Source organism: Lytechinus variegatus, chromosome 4 (genome assembly GCF_018143015.1).
Source record: "Lytechinus variegatus isolate NC3 chromosome 4, Lvar_3.0, whole genome shotgun sequence".
Taxonomy (NCBI): Eukaryota; Metazoa; Echinodermata; class Echinoidea; order Temnopleuroida; family Toxopneustidae; genus Lytechinus; species Lytechinus variegatus.
In genome coordinates, this window is record NC_054743.1 from 24645669 (window position 1) to 24662080 (window position 16412).

Here is a 16412-nt window from a genome sequence, read left to right on the forward strand (position 1 = left end):
TTCGTTTTTGGCGGGAGATGCCTAGATCATGGTCAGGTTATGGAATAGAGAAACGATGTGGCAAGCTCATCTTCTCATCTATGTTATTACCATCATCCTACGCATAGTTAGCTGCTTGACAACATTAACGGGTGGTAAGGCAACACCGTCCTTTTTTCCCTCTCTCGATCTAGCTCCCCCAGCATGCTTTTAAAAAACCTAGAGAAGCTGGGAAAGGGGATAGGAGAGTGTATGTGTACAGGTGTGAGAACTTAGAGGGCAGAGAAGATGCAACATGTTCGATGTGATTATCATATACTTCAGTTTGCATAAATGGACCATGTTACACAAAACGCGTTATCAGTAACATACGCTACTGATTTATGAAGACGTACATGTATGGCATAGGTCTGACGAAATTTAGAAATCTTAACCTTAAAAGTTAGTCAAAAACAATATACTTGTAGGATAACTCGAGATATTTGATTTTAAATCGGCAGTTTGTGTACCAACATAATAGGGCTAAAGGGTACAATGTGTTTGCTTCTGCTAACTACAACACGGAACTATTATTGCACACCATATTTACACAATGTTCATTGCGAGTTGAATACCTCTGAAAGTTATCATATCTGTACAAAATATAGTCATTTTGATCTTGAGAATTTTATCTTGAAAAGGTCAATATAGGCCTACAAAATGAATTCATAATAAAAACGAGGGTGATCATGATGCCGATATCAGGACAGGACAACAATGATTATGTAATACAAATACAGTATTATGAAGTCGGTCATGATTGAGATCTTCAAAGTTTTACTCCAAGCATTTCTGACTGCATACGCACCACGCCCGGTCAAATCAAAATACTATTAGGCCTATACAGAAATATATATGCAGAAAATCAATAATGCTTTAAATAGGCATCCAGATATGAGGATATTACAGGCAAAACAAAGTAAAATGTTTACTGTACATCGAAGAGGAAATTTCAGACGTCATGTTCGAAATTCAATTCCAACATGCTTATAAGGATGTTTACGAGTCATCGTGCTCCAACACGCAACTCTTTTTGTGAATTGTCCTGGCGCCCTATGTGTTTGACACTTGAATGAATCCCCTTTCTCTCTATCTTTCCCTCTTGATCTCCCACTCCCTCTTTCTCTCCTACTCTGGGTTTTTTCGTTCTCTCTCTGTTTTCCTTCCTTTTCCCCTTCTCTCTCTCTCTCTTTCTCTTTTGCTATCTGCCTCCCTAACTCTCGATTTTTCCCTGTTTATTTGCCACTCCCCTATCTCCCTCCTGCCTACGTCATAAGATGAAAATGCAAGAAGATTTGGTTCTAAATAATACCAATGTGACGGACCCTCGATGCTTTTTAAAGCCTCTAAAGGTTAGATTTCGCTCGCAGTTGTTTACGGAAGAAAGTTTACTGCATTTTGAAGTCTTAAGAAGTGTTGTCTGAAGGCAGATTTACCTCGGGCTTGATAGCTGCATGAAAATTATTTGTTTCAAGAATGTTGTTTCTCCGAAAAAAGCTAAGACTTTCGTCAGGCTGTACAGGGTGGATTAAGGTTATGACATTTTCTGTGATGATAGATTCCTGGCCTACAATAAAAATTTTATTAAAAACCAGGTAAGGAATATATAAAGTTGAGCGGTAATGATGGATAACTATCGCCGCGATTCCATCCTGCACCACTGAAATCTATTGCCATTTTTTATCCGGAGTGCGATTGTGTCACGCAATGGCCCTCTACCTTCGGCTTCGAGGTTCAAATCAGTACCATCGCACTGTTTTCGTCAGACACTATTAAATCCACATTTCTTACACGTTTTTTCCTTCTTATTCATTCCATGGTCCATCGCAGTTGAAGATCCGCGTTCCTGTTATCGATGATTGTACAATTTGTGCAAAAAATGCCCTTCCAATAAACTAATGAAATGCAGCGTTTCATTAGCTTTGATCATATTGATAAGATGTCGTTTGTTAAGTGAGCTTCAGTAATACTATTTTCCGATTTTCACTCATTATCAAAAATAGGGAATTTTCTTGCTATTCCCCATCGCACAACTTGTATAGGTACTTTCTGAAAAGGTAAATCTATAGTTCCAGACAAGGCTATATTTCAAGTATTTGGTGTCGATGTCGCCATTTTTGTAAAGCTGCTGTTGAACTACAAAATCACGACCAACTGCCGTTTTTAGTGTAAACTTAAGTTTATCGTCTCGGGTCTTCTGTTCAAATGGCAAACTTATTAATGGCAAGGCAACCTCTCGGCCAACCTTCATCCCTTTGTCATATTGCCATGCCATGGACAAGCCCTGAGAACAATTAAAAAGCTGCCGCCATGTTTGCCTGTCAAAATAAGCACTTGTCATCGACTTGACCCGACTCAAGTGTCTGGAGGAGTAGACCGTTCAAACGGCCTAGCTTGCTCCCCAGCCGATAGCCTCTGAACCAAGAGTAAATATCCGATTTGATGACCAGTTATCACCCTGATTACATTCTAAAAAGGGTTTACCCAATATTGGGTAAAATGGGAACATGCATGTTGGTTGGGTAGAAAGATACCCAATATGTTGTAAATTTTACGCAATGTTGCGTTGAAATACGTGTAGCCAAATTTTGGGTAAAAAATAAAACACCCAGCAAACATTCATGTTCCCTTTCTACCCAATTTGGGTAAAATTTTACTCAGTGTTTTAGAGTGTAACTCTTTATGATAGATAACTTCTGATCTAAATTGAGTTTGTCTGTTTTTTGCCAGATTCATAATTACGGTAATAATGTTTTGGAGAAAGTTTTGCTTGATTTAGGATATTTTTTTTATATAACCATGGTAATGGTATAACGTAATACAGCATGATGAATTCTATTTTTTTTCTTCTTTATTGAGAATGAGACGTTTCAGCCGCTTACATGGATGGCTATGTGAATAATATCTTTCGAATATCAAAATGTATTAATTTAATATCGTAGATTAGTCCAAGAATCTTAAATTGCAGATTCATGTTCGCTATCATTACACGATGACGCAGTCTACGTCATTTTCCCCGCTGGTCGTCTATTAATCATAGGAGAAGGCGTAAACACTATTGAAACGAGCTCTAATTTGATTGGATTTTCGTAACTTAATCTTCTAAATTTACTTATCCAATCATTATAAATTAACATTCGATGGGAGAAAGAGGCTGGAAAAATAAAAATCAAGTTGAGTCTTGGAGCAAGTCTAGTTTGAAAAACTCTCCCCGGGCTGATTAGAGTAGACATCGCTATGATGCCCTTCAAATCGTAGTAAGGGGGAATGACGTCATAGTCACATGTGTTATTTTCATTGTTTTAACCCTAGGGTATAGGCTGTATTTAGTAAGCATACATTATACATAAGCACTATGTTTATTCGTTACTAAAAGTAACTGACTCTGTCGACTGATAGTAGGTTTCCAGATACAAGCTCTACATGTATAATGGAGATGGTCAATGATGCTTTTTTTAAATTAATTTAAAGGCCCTTCATCTCTATTCATAAGTATTCAGAAAAAAATGTATTATAAAACAAAGTACATTGCAAAAACTCCGGTGTTGATTTAAAACCAACCCGGAATCTATATATGTCCACACCAGAAAAGTGTTAAACAGCATCAGTTTCGTTTTGGTCTAACACCAGAAATGTGTCTAAACAACACCAATTGGTATTAAAACAGCATCCGTTTGATTCAAAACTGGTGTTGTTTCAATACTTCTCTGGTGTAAACATAATTTGTATATATAGATTCCAGGCTGGTGTTAAATCAACACAGGAGTTTTTGCAGTGTAATAAACTTTTTCAATACCATTTGTATCAGCTAGTACACTGGATTCAAAGTAGTGTCTAGTCATTACCCACAATGAAATTATTTCATAATTATAACTGTGATTGGGATATATATTATTCATGATACATACCATTTTTATTACTAATATTATTATAGTTATCCTTGCAATAATCAACGTCATTATCATTGTGATGATTGATACCGATGACCGATTATCAATAGTTGTTATAGATGATGAACGTTTGTAAATATTTTCCTAGCAAACCTTGAAAACAATAGCATTGAAACAACATATATTAGCTTTATAATGAAAACTAGATCGTTTGGTCAAAATAAGGCATCACTTCTTCATTCATTATATTATTAACATACACACACACATAAATATATATATATATATATATATATATAAAAGAGGCAAAGAGGTATGCATTATTCTAGTTCTAACAGAGTTTATTTCAAAGTAAACTGCTGGAACTAGAATAATGCACTACCTCTTTGCGACTGTTACCGCTTGTCAATGTTTTTAATTGCAAACGCTATATATGCAATTGTTATTGACTTCAGAGACTTGTCTCTTTTTTATTTTAATGCTCCGTCGTTTCTCAAGCACACAAACATGCCAAATCGGTCATGGTCATCTCTCTTCGAAGAATTATGAAGTATATAGACAGAGATGAGACATCAATATTAATTCAATTTCGATTTATAGTGACGTAAATGGGGTTTCATGGAGGATAGAAGCGAGTGTTTTTATTACGCGGGTGTTTCTGGGACCTCGGCTAGATCAGTGATACACATCTCGCAAGGTTGATGTTGGCATCTTCGTCTGGAAAAGATATTTATCGGTCACTCCCTTGTGTAAATTTCTGTTACAAGTTGTTGGCATTTATCGAACTTGAATTTAAAAAAACATGATTTTAAAACAAATCGTACTATTTTATCACAGTGTGTTTTTATCTGAATGTTTGCGGACAGCAACAAAATTTAAAAGTAAAATCAACGATCAACAGCAAGCTCTGGAAACATTTGATTGATTAAATACCGTGTTTGCTCTCTTGAAATATTGAGTAAAGTTTACCCAATTAAAAGGGGATGTTCATTTATATGTAAAAGTGGGGAAAGAGGATATATTGATGAATTCCTCATAATATTTCCTAAAATATATGCATCCAAAAGTTGTATAGTCCCATTTTAAACGATATTGGTTAAACTTTCTTTACAGATACAGCATGTAAGAGAAATTAATACCGGTTAAGCCCCCCTTTCACGATTGGCGGTGCGACCGCTTGTAACAGTTGTGATTGTGTACAACATGTATTGTGACCAAATTTATTGCAAATGGTCGTATGAGCAAAGGTGAAAGCCCCCTTAACATTTCATTTGTTTGTCCTGTTCACATTATGATTGTTGAATCGCATGAGGATTACACAGGTATGCACACAGATATTACAACAAAGCAAGAACTTGTCTCAGTCATTTAAGGAATTAATGAATGGATAGATTGAATGGGAAGACAATTAATTATCCAGAGCAGCCCTTTCCAAATCCATTACGATGTATTGGCAGGTAATTAGCTATGACGTTAGGAAGAGCTAGTCAAGGGATGCAATAGGAGATGGGGGGGGGGTCTTTGAAGGAAAAGAAATTCTAGACATGCTCATGATACTCTCGCATATAATGAACAAACGGAGCATAATTGACTTTATATTCAACAGAATCACAGTTATCAGTATACACATTTTAAACGTTTCTCGCCAAACGGATCATACATGCTACATCATACAGACATGAAACGAGTCCCCTCCCCCTCCTTCCACGCGCGCACGCACACATAAAAGGAAAAAACGTCCATACCCCCCTCAAATTTTACAAGACAAAACAATAATTAAAGATGTTCTTCAAAGTTGGTCCAGGGACATCTATCCTTCACACGCCCCCTTCCTGGATCTGCGTCTTCATTTATCTTCTTCCACTTAAAATTACAATATGATGTAGAACGTGTGCTCCCTCTTCAAACTGTTACTACCGACTACGACGTTTGTTATCATCATGTCGTCATAGATCTTAGGTCATCATAGCCCGGCCAAGGGCTTCGGTCACCAACGCAGCTTGACCGACAACCATGACCACGGGTGGTCATCATCGTCGTCATTCATTGGTCATATTGAACCAAATATAAATTATTAACCCTTTACAACGACAGGAGAATACATATTGTGTCGTTCCATCATGTTCATGATCTGACTTAAGTTAAATTTATGATTGCTGTAACAATAATAATAATAATAATAGTAATAATAATAATAACAATAATATTGATAATAGTAATAACAATGATAATAATAGTAACCTTAACTCCATGGTAAAAGTCCATTTGATGCAATAGACATGTTAGAGCCAAAAAAAAATCTTGACGGAATTAACAAGAAATAACAGATCTGAATATATAGGCCTATACGGTCACTAACACCGTCATCGTAACCATCGATGAGAAATAAAATCCCTCTTGTTAAGATTCCTTATTGCGACTGGAAAGGAGAAAGCGATAGAGCTCTAATAACGATAAATCAGTAATCAGTACCTCGTTTAAAAACAGAACCGTTATTTTTATCATAAAAAAAAATCATAATATAGCTGACGAGTTTCTTAACACTTCGGCTCAGTGGCTTCGAATCGTCGTCTTTGCGTGATCGACAGTAGAGCGCTGCATTTTTCCATAATTACTAAACAGAGCTTTAGGAAATGAGGGAGATTTATAGCTGAACAAACCACTCTTCTTGCTAGCGGCACAACTGCCAATCAAAGCCGACCAGGCTGGGAGTAAACTCTGCTTGCCATTATTACAGTTGTCTTGTAATTTAGAAGGTTAACATCCGACGAGCAACGAAATCACTTGTTTTTCATAGGAAGGGTTTAGACACGAGGGAAGTTGGATTAGAGTGCAATAACCTTTCACTTTCGCCCATACCAAGCAAAGCGCCATTCGTCCTGCAGACTCCCAGCGGTAGGGTGGCAGTTGGTGTAAGGCGGACATTTGGGGTATTATGTTTTTAGCATCTTTGGATGGACGTGGGAGTAGATTGTGGAATGGAGCGGACACGAAAGTGAGGATCTTGGTGATTTTTCGTTCGATGTGGTCATGGGAGGGGTTGCTTATCTCAGGCATGTCAAGGGGGGGGGGTATCCACGGGATCAGATTAGTAGCCTTCAACTGACCGTGGTCATGTAATGATGACGATGTAGGCCTTCTCTACAATAACTATGTGTACATCAGATACATCATCGTGCTTTTCTGACCTCCCCCCCCCCAAAAAAAAAAACATAACCAATTCATGATGACAATAACATCTTCTACACGAGAAACCCTATCCTACCTCAACTGCCTCACTCACGTCAATTGAAAATGAAACATAAGCATGAAAACTAAATTTTCAACAGGGTATGATGAGACAGCAGTCGTTCTATGATTATACATAGTTCATGTGATCTAGACCAATTCTAGGTGCTAAGCTGGGAAAGCATTTCTGCAAATTTCCAATGGGAAGACTAAGGGAAAGCACCTTTTTAAAATCCCAATTGATGTCACCTCAAAGACCATATATTGGGTTCAAAAACCAAAATACAAATTAACCCTGAACAGGCTTTATATTATACTATTCCTGCACAATTAATCTATTGTTCCACAACAGATTAATATGTCCTAAAACTAATGAACAGAAATAAATGTCATTTTTCACACAACAGATTAAAATGTATTAAAACTAATGAACAGAAATAATTTTCATTTTCCTCGAGCGATGTTTCAATATAAGCTACCTGTATTTGCCATCACTTCCTTTTTTTACAAAATGGCAGCGCATTTAATTTTACCTTATTATGGAATCATGGATTTTCATTCGGTTAATAAACGATGGTATCCTTGAGATATATATATATACATAAAATCAGTTCATCAAAGTTATCATCCGGAAGTTGCACAGAAAATGGAATAACGAAGACATCGCCTCTGCTCCTTATACCTCATTCACATTCGCTATACAGCGGCCGTACGGCGAGACGAAAACAGCCTTTCCATTCATTTTTATTCAAACCACCCAAATGTAGCTGTTTTACACACAAAAAATGTTTAAAAGACTGTTTTCGACTCGCAGTTCGGCCGCTGTAGAGCAAATGTGACTGAGGTATTAATCATTGCTGAAGGGAATCAATAGTACGATCGGCAGTAGATATGAACTCATTCCTTCGGGATTTCCCTCGTCGTCGCCGTCCAAAAATCAAGTTTTTTTTCTTTTAGCGCCGAGTTCATCACAAGGAGATCAGGGCCATGCAACACAAAACTAAGCAATTGATCGTAGAGCTGATTTGTATGATTGACCATACACAAGAATCAATGTAATCAATCGTAGATGTCATTCGTCCGATCAATCGTTAGGATTTATGTCACCGGGCTTGGGACATATTGCTCCCGGCGTTGGGATCAAATAACTTATTACCATGTTGTTATTGTGAAGGGTACAATGTATCATTATGCTCCAATTTTCGTTGTGCCTATGGGCAGTCTGGCCGATACAGCCCTTTGGGAATCGCCCACTGTTGACTCTCTCTCCATTTTATTCACAATCGGAAACGACGTTCCAATTGAGCGATTCCTTCAATCGGCAACGCGGCGACGAACACTCGAAATCTTACAAGACTGTATTGTTGTTTTAGTTGTCGACGCGTGATGTTTCAGTGTCCGACCGGGCACAGCATGCGTAATTAGTGACGCAGTGTGGAAAGGCTGGAAATAGCGTTACCTGTTCCTGACTATAGATTAGCGGTGTGCTGCCGAGGGTTCTTGTTGACGCCTTTAACGTGAAAGTCTTGGGTAAATTTTATTCCGGCCTTTTTGTCAATCCGTGTCAACTTCTTGATTGAAGGCAAACTGCGGACAGACTGAGAAGGTTTAAACCATGGAGGTAAAAACGGATGTTCAAACTTTACATGGTATCATAAAGTGTGCCGTCGCGCATAAAAAAGGAGGGATAGAAATTGATGCGACGATGGAGATTCTCTCACTTACTAATTGACAGTAATCGGGAAGATTTATTTTTACAAAAAACAGAAAGTGACGAGAACATGCAGATCTTCTCACTTAGACACTTTCTTACTTTACAGTAACAAGGACTTTTTTAAAATTGTACAAAGATGACTCAATGAGTGTTGTAGTGTCTCAAGATTCCGTATTATACACCTGGGCACGGATTCACAATTTATTATCTCGTACAAAACCGACAACATCACTCATAAAATCCGTAAAGTCAAAGGGAAATTTGGCCGGTAACTTGGTAAAAAGGGCAAAGCCATCAGAAGTATAAGTTAAGTCTTCAAGATCTAACATTCTTAAATATGCTGATATATTCATGGAAGACAAAGTTCATTGCATTAACTTTAAGTAAGTTTTTGATTGCATCTCAGCGGTTGTAGCCGGGGGAGAGAGGGTGGCACTAATTGCCGCCCACGCGTCTGCCCTTCCCTCATTAAAATAATCGGCAGGTTTGCAGTACAACAGTTGAATTCACATTGGTAATAACATGAAGTGTGGATGGATATGGAAAAACAGAACGTAATAAAACATCATTGGATTTCTAAATAAAAAATAGGAAGGTCAGACGGGCAAATACATCACTAAAATATGACACCATAAAGCATAACTAAAAATGTTTCATAATAATAATAATGATAATATAGGGTATTTGTATTGCGCACCTATCCACCTTGCTAGGTGCCCAAGGCGCTCCTATAGCGCACACAACTTTTTAAGGAATTACTTCCTACCGGTACCCATAATACCTCACCTGGGTTGAGTGCAGCACATTGTGGATCACTTTCTTGCTGAAGGAAATTACGCCATGGCTGGGATTCGAACCCACGACCTTCTGTTTCAAAGTCCGAAGACTAATCCACTGGGCCACAACGCTCTACGTCAAGAAAAAGAAGTTTACGAATTATAAATTAAATCGAACAAATACAATACTGAACAACCACAGAAAAACGTGTTGGTGAATATAATATATCTGACAAAATATTGGAAAAGATTGATTTGTTGGTTACCAAAATTTATGATGATTTTGATACTTTGGGAGAGAGGCTATAGTTAATGTATTGTTACTTTGAGCCAATCCCGACGAAAAAACATTTTATGTTAGTAGGTTTCCATACATCATTCTTATAAAAACAAAAGCAAAAGTAAGAAAGTATGGAAACAGAAAATGTTTTCAAAGCATCACTTCAAACCTCCTTCTGCGCATGTTTTTTTTTAACAATAGAACATTAAAAAGGGGACGATGATTTTCTATTGGTTTGGCAGATATCACAAAAGTCATGAAAGTAGGTTTTTATCGATTATTTAAACAAACACAAAAAAATTTCGGGGCTTAGATTGGAAAGTCCATTATTTTTACACACGCGAGTTTTTACAGTGTCCCCTTCATTGTCGGCTGACCCACCCATTCCATGTTCCATATCAAATTCGAATCGTTCATTTTGTGTTAACCTTTGAAATGAGATGAGATCGCCATTTTGATCACATTTCTATTTTCTGCCGGTTCCAATCTACGGAATAATTGGAAGACGGATTCAAAGACTAGACGCCGGAAAGATGTAATTATACCAAAATGATACATTTTCCTGTTCGTAAGCATTGGTTTTATCTGATATGACCAGTGTTATCTTACCAGCGCTCTGGTTTGACGTGGGATTCATAAGGTGTCACAATTATGTTATCACAAAGTCTTGGCGAATGGAAGGGGAGGGATAATGGAGAGATTTCCTATATAGGATTGCTAGACTAAGACAGTCGTGTTTCTTTGTTTTGACGCAGTAAAGTGTAATGGGGGGGGGGTATTTCATTGCGAATTAATCTGGCTTGCGTTGGTTATTTTGACTGAAAAATAAAGGTAAACAAATGTAGTTGCAATAAACACTGATTTCATGAGGAAGCTTGTAAAATCAAGGTTAACTATCAATATCATCATAGATGTAGATCTAGTATACAGTGATATAATGAATCAGAAATCTAAGCTGATTTTTTTTCATAGGCAATAAGACATCCCCGGAACTTCATCGGGCCATACGACCCACACCCCGCCCCACGCCCCTTCATTCAGTGCTTGCCACTTCACCCCCCCCCTCAGCTCAACCATCGATCACTTATTACATTTCATGTAAGCGATGAGGAATCATAATACAATGATAATACATGATTAAATAACAAAGTTGTAAGATGTCAACAATGACCGACACCTCTTTTACGACCGGCAAGTGAAGATTGTGTACCGCGTCATGATAACATCTATTCAGATCATATATCTCGAAAATATTTCATTTGTCGATTCGTTGCGATGGAGACTTCCTTCATGATTTCCTTTGGTGTAAGCGAAGTTTAATGATGAGGAAAATGTATTCATTTCATATGAAAATATGACAATTCCCTCACTCAATTTCCTATAAATTATAATTTTCTTGCGAACGTGAATGACTGGATGACTCGTATATACGTCTGAAGTGACATTTATCATTCTAGCGTTCCACGGAATTCTGCATAGTATGATTTATTTTCTTCATTATTATGCTAAGGTTATGCAAGACTTGAGTAGGCATAGGTACATGATGTATAATAAAGCTCGTTATTTCATGTTCTATTCAACTAAATCATTCTTAATTTCACACGGATAAATAGTCACAACAATATTCACAAATATGTAATCCACTTGTTTAGTTTTTTTCTTGATTCCTTTATAGGTCTTAATAATTCTTACTACTATACAACAACTAACCACAACATTCGAAGCACCCCAAAAAAAAGACAAGAAGAAACACAATGAGCCTACAACAACAACGCGATCATCAACAGCAAGATCGTCATTCTTGTATGCTGGACTATTATCCTACCTCACTAAATGATCAGGGGCCCGTTGCAGAAAGAGTTGCAATCGATCGCAACTCTAAAAATCACGCGCAACTTGATTTTCAACCAATCAACAGCGCGCATTTGGGACTTGCGTTTGATTTTTTGACTTGCGTTTAAACGCAACTCTTTCTGCAACAGGCCCCTGGTTATAGCTTATAGCAAATATAATAGTATGAATCATAAAGAAATGCGTGTCTAACCTATCTTGCACTATATTGCTGTAGCATCGAGTATCTCCATATCTCGTCTACATGCGATAATAGCTCTTGCTTTACGTGATCTTTGAAGGTATACGAGAGAATGAGACATATCTTAGATATAATTATATAATTATATGCAGACGAGACATGGAGATACTCAATGTTACAGCATTACAGTGCAAGATAGGTTAGACACGCATTTCTTTATGATTCATACCAACATAAAATACAAGACTGACGATCTTGCTGTTGATGATCATGTTGCTGTTGTACGCTTAACATGCTTAATTTGTTTCTTTTTTTTTTTTGGGGGGGGAGTGTGCTTCGAATGTTGTGCTTTGAACTATTAGTAGCACTAAAAGGGAATTTCACTCTGGCGTAAAGTATTTTTTTTCAATGAACGTAGGGGGAAAAAACAACAGATCATTATAATTAACAGAAATTTGTAGTTTAAAATGCAGATTATTCGTTTCAATGCCATTTTGATCATGATGCCAAAGTTCAATAATATCGATGACAATGATGCTTCAATAATTAAGACGACAACAAGAAAGGCTGCTGCTACATGTACAACAAGGGCAACAACTGCTACATGTACTTTTACTACTACTACTACTACTACTACTACTACTGCTGCTGCTACAACTACTACTACTACTACTACTACTACTACTACTACTACTACTACTACTACTACTACTACTACTACTACTACTACTACTACTACTACTACTACTACTACTACTACTACTACTACTACTACTACTACTACTACTACTACCACCACTACCACTACTACTACTACTACTTCTACTACTACTACTACTACTACTACCACCACTACTTCTACTACTACTACTACTACTACTACTACTACTACTACTACTACTACTACTACTACTACTACTACTACTACTACTACTACTACTACTAGTAGCAGTAGTAGTACTACTACTACTACTACTATACTGCTACTACTACCACTACTACCACTGCTACTACTACTACTACTACTACTACCACCACCACCACTACTTCTACTACTACTACTACTACTACTACTACTACTACTACTACTACTACTACTACTACTACTACTACTACCACTACTACTACTACTACTACTACTACTACTACTACTACTACTACTACCACTACTACTACTATTACTACTACTACTACTACTACTACTACTAGTACTACTACTACTACTACTATACTGCTACTATACTACCACTACTACCACTGCTACTAGTACTACTACCACTACTACTAGTACTACTACTACTTCTACTACTACTAACTACTACTACTACTTCTACAGTGCATTATCTAAAACAATATGACCATGTGCTAACATAGTGACACTGTATAACCATAACTATTCGCGCATGTCAAAATTTAATGAGACTTACACTATATTATAAAATTCGAATTCAAGGTTTTACATATTTCTAATAAGAACACACCCCACTTGGCACCTCATAGCCCGAGGTATCTTTCTGATTATAGACTTGATGCTGAGTGAGATTATGCGGAAAGCAACCTACTACATGTTGGTTGGGAAAAGCAACGGTGAATATCTCGAATACCAGTATTACAGTTCTGTATAGATCTAGTCTTGAACGTATGAAAGCTTTGATTCACAAAAACATCTAACATGTCCACAGAAATTTCAGACTTGACAATATTTTCCAGACTTTACTCCCTACTATTACTTGTTTTGCACGTTGATATAAACACGGAGTCATTTGTATTTAAGCATTGGATATTGCTGTTCATACAAAATTACATATCTGCATGACGAGCCTTATATCAAGCAGTCCATGAATTTCATATTCCAATAAAACAAACATTATCAAAGCCATTTTTGAACACATAAATCTATTATCGAAGCCATCGACACTTACCGGAAACACATAAGTGATATTTCTTACAGATTATAAGAAAAATCTTTTCTTTTTGTTTTCACTATTTTTTTTTATAAAACTCCTTGTACCTCCCCTATATGCCATTTATATTGTATGCATCAGTAGTATTGAAACGCAAATATCTCACGCTTGTCTGGACCGTATCATGTACGAGTGACAATCAGAACTCATTTCCCGTCGGCATTCAGCCCCGTCATTTTTCATTTTATTTTTATCATTTATGATTAAGAAAAACATGCTTAATAAGAATTGAATTTTTAAGGGATTGCCTAGTCAACTTGGCTATATCGATTCTCCATTTTTTTTTTTATATAAAGGTCTATGAATAATCTTTATACAATGATTCATCATAATTATTTATTAATAGATAATCAGTGTTAATGATGCATTTCTCAATCTTACTTGTATGATATTAAAGTGAAAATAGGAATCGAGTTTGGGTATAATTTCAAAATTGTTATGCATTTACGTGTTTTTTGATAGTTTTCCGGCTATTAATCAGACTGAAGGAGAATGATATACGAAAAAGAGCACTGAACTGATTAGTCGATTAATTAGTCACAAAATTATCAATACAAAAAGAGAGCATTCCTTCACAATTGCACACCAGGGCGGGGGCGGGGCGTCATCTAGACGTAGAAAAATCTTAGTACACGTATTTTTCTGTATAGCTTACGAAAATATATGTCTGTGTATAAAATGATGACCGTCATTAAGTCATTATTGTGTATTGGCTTGAATATTAATGAATGAATATTGATTAGGCATGCATATTTACATTTATACAAGTACATGTATATCATAAATTACTCGCTTTTTACAAAGTCTAATATTTTCACGAAGTAATTTTGAAAATTCTTTCACTATAACATTCACAGCTGTAATTTGCCTTTCAGAATATCCATTGAACAAACACGGGTTGGATAATTGTATAGTAAAACATGAGTTCATATGACATAAAATAGGCATTGAAGTTACCACACAAATGAAACAACATATATCTAACCCAAAGCATCGTTCCCTTTAAAAGACCTGCATATATATATCCACGTACGTCTGTGTGGATTTCGGAAACGCTACAGGCTAAAAAGGTCAAATGCAATTGGAGGCAATGTTGGGCTATGAATATGAGAAAAACAGCGTAATGCAAAGATAATATAAAAACCATTCATTCAACCAATGTATTTATTACTGAATATTCCCTGCCATTTCTGATTATTTGGTTTTCTCTTCATCTTTAACAAATATCACATTTAATTGTTTATTGCATCCAAACTTAGAATTTGATTCTCCCTATAGGCTATACTGAAAAAAGACCATAGTGTTCCACAGTGTTGGCCACAGTGTGAAACACAATATGAAATCACCTTCACATTGTTAAATATGAGCATTCCAACACACCTTCACTCCATACACATATCCCTACTGGACAGAACACAGTGTCCAACATTTTGTTCACAGTGTGAAACACAATGTGAAATCACCTTCACATTGTTAAATTTGAGCATGTCAACACACCTTCACTCCATACACATATCCTCATTGAAGAGAACACACTGTCAAACAGTGTGTTCAATGTGGTCACAGTGTGGTACACAATGTGAAATCCCCTACACATAGATAAATTTGAGCATTCCAACACACCTTCACTCCATACACACATACATACTCGAGAGAACACAGTGTCCAACATTGTGTTCACAGTGTGTTCACAGTGTGGAACACAATGAAATCATCTTCACATTAAGCATTTTAACACACATTCACTCCATACACACATCCCTACTGGAAAAAAACACAGTGTCTCACATTGTATGCCACAGTATGTTCACAGTGTGGAACACATTGTAAATTAACCTTCACATTTGAGCATTTCAACACACCTTCACTCCATACATATCCCTACTGGACAGAACACAGAGCCCCACAATGTGTCCACAGTATGTTCACAGTGCGGTACACAATGTGAAATCACCTTCACATTGCTTAATTTGAGCATTTCAACACACTTTCACTCCATACACACATCCCTAATGAACAGAACACAGTGTGCGCAACAGTGTGTTCACAGTCTGTTTACAGGGTGGAACACAATGAAATCATCTTCACATTAAGCATTTTGACACACATCCCTACTGGAAAAAACACAGTGTCTCACATTGTATGCCACAGAATGTTCACAGTTTGGAACACATTGTGAATAAACCTTCACAATGGAGCATTTCAACACACCTTCACTCCATACATATCCCTACTGGACAGAACACAGAGGCCAACAGTGTGTCCACAGTATGTTCACAGTGTGGAAAAAATGTGGAATCGTCTACACATAGTTAAATTTGAGCATTTGAACCATCAAATGTTCACATTGTCGATCACGTGAACAGTCACAGTGTAGAGGTGTCCACAGAGACTGTTGAATTTGAGCATGTTAACAGTATGAATAATATTTTGACATAGTCCATTATGTGATCACATTGTATGACACTATGTTCTTTCCAGCACTATGTACCTAACTATACATTGTCATG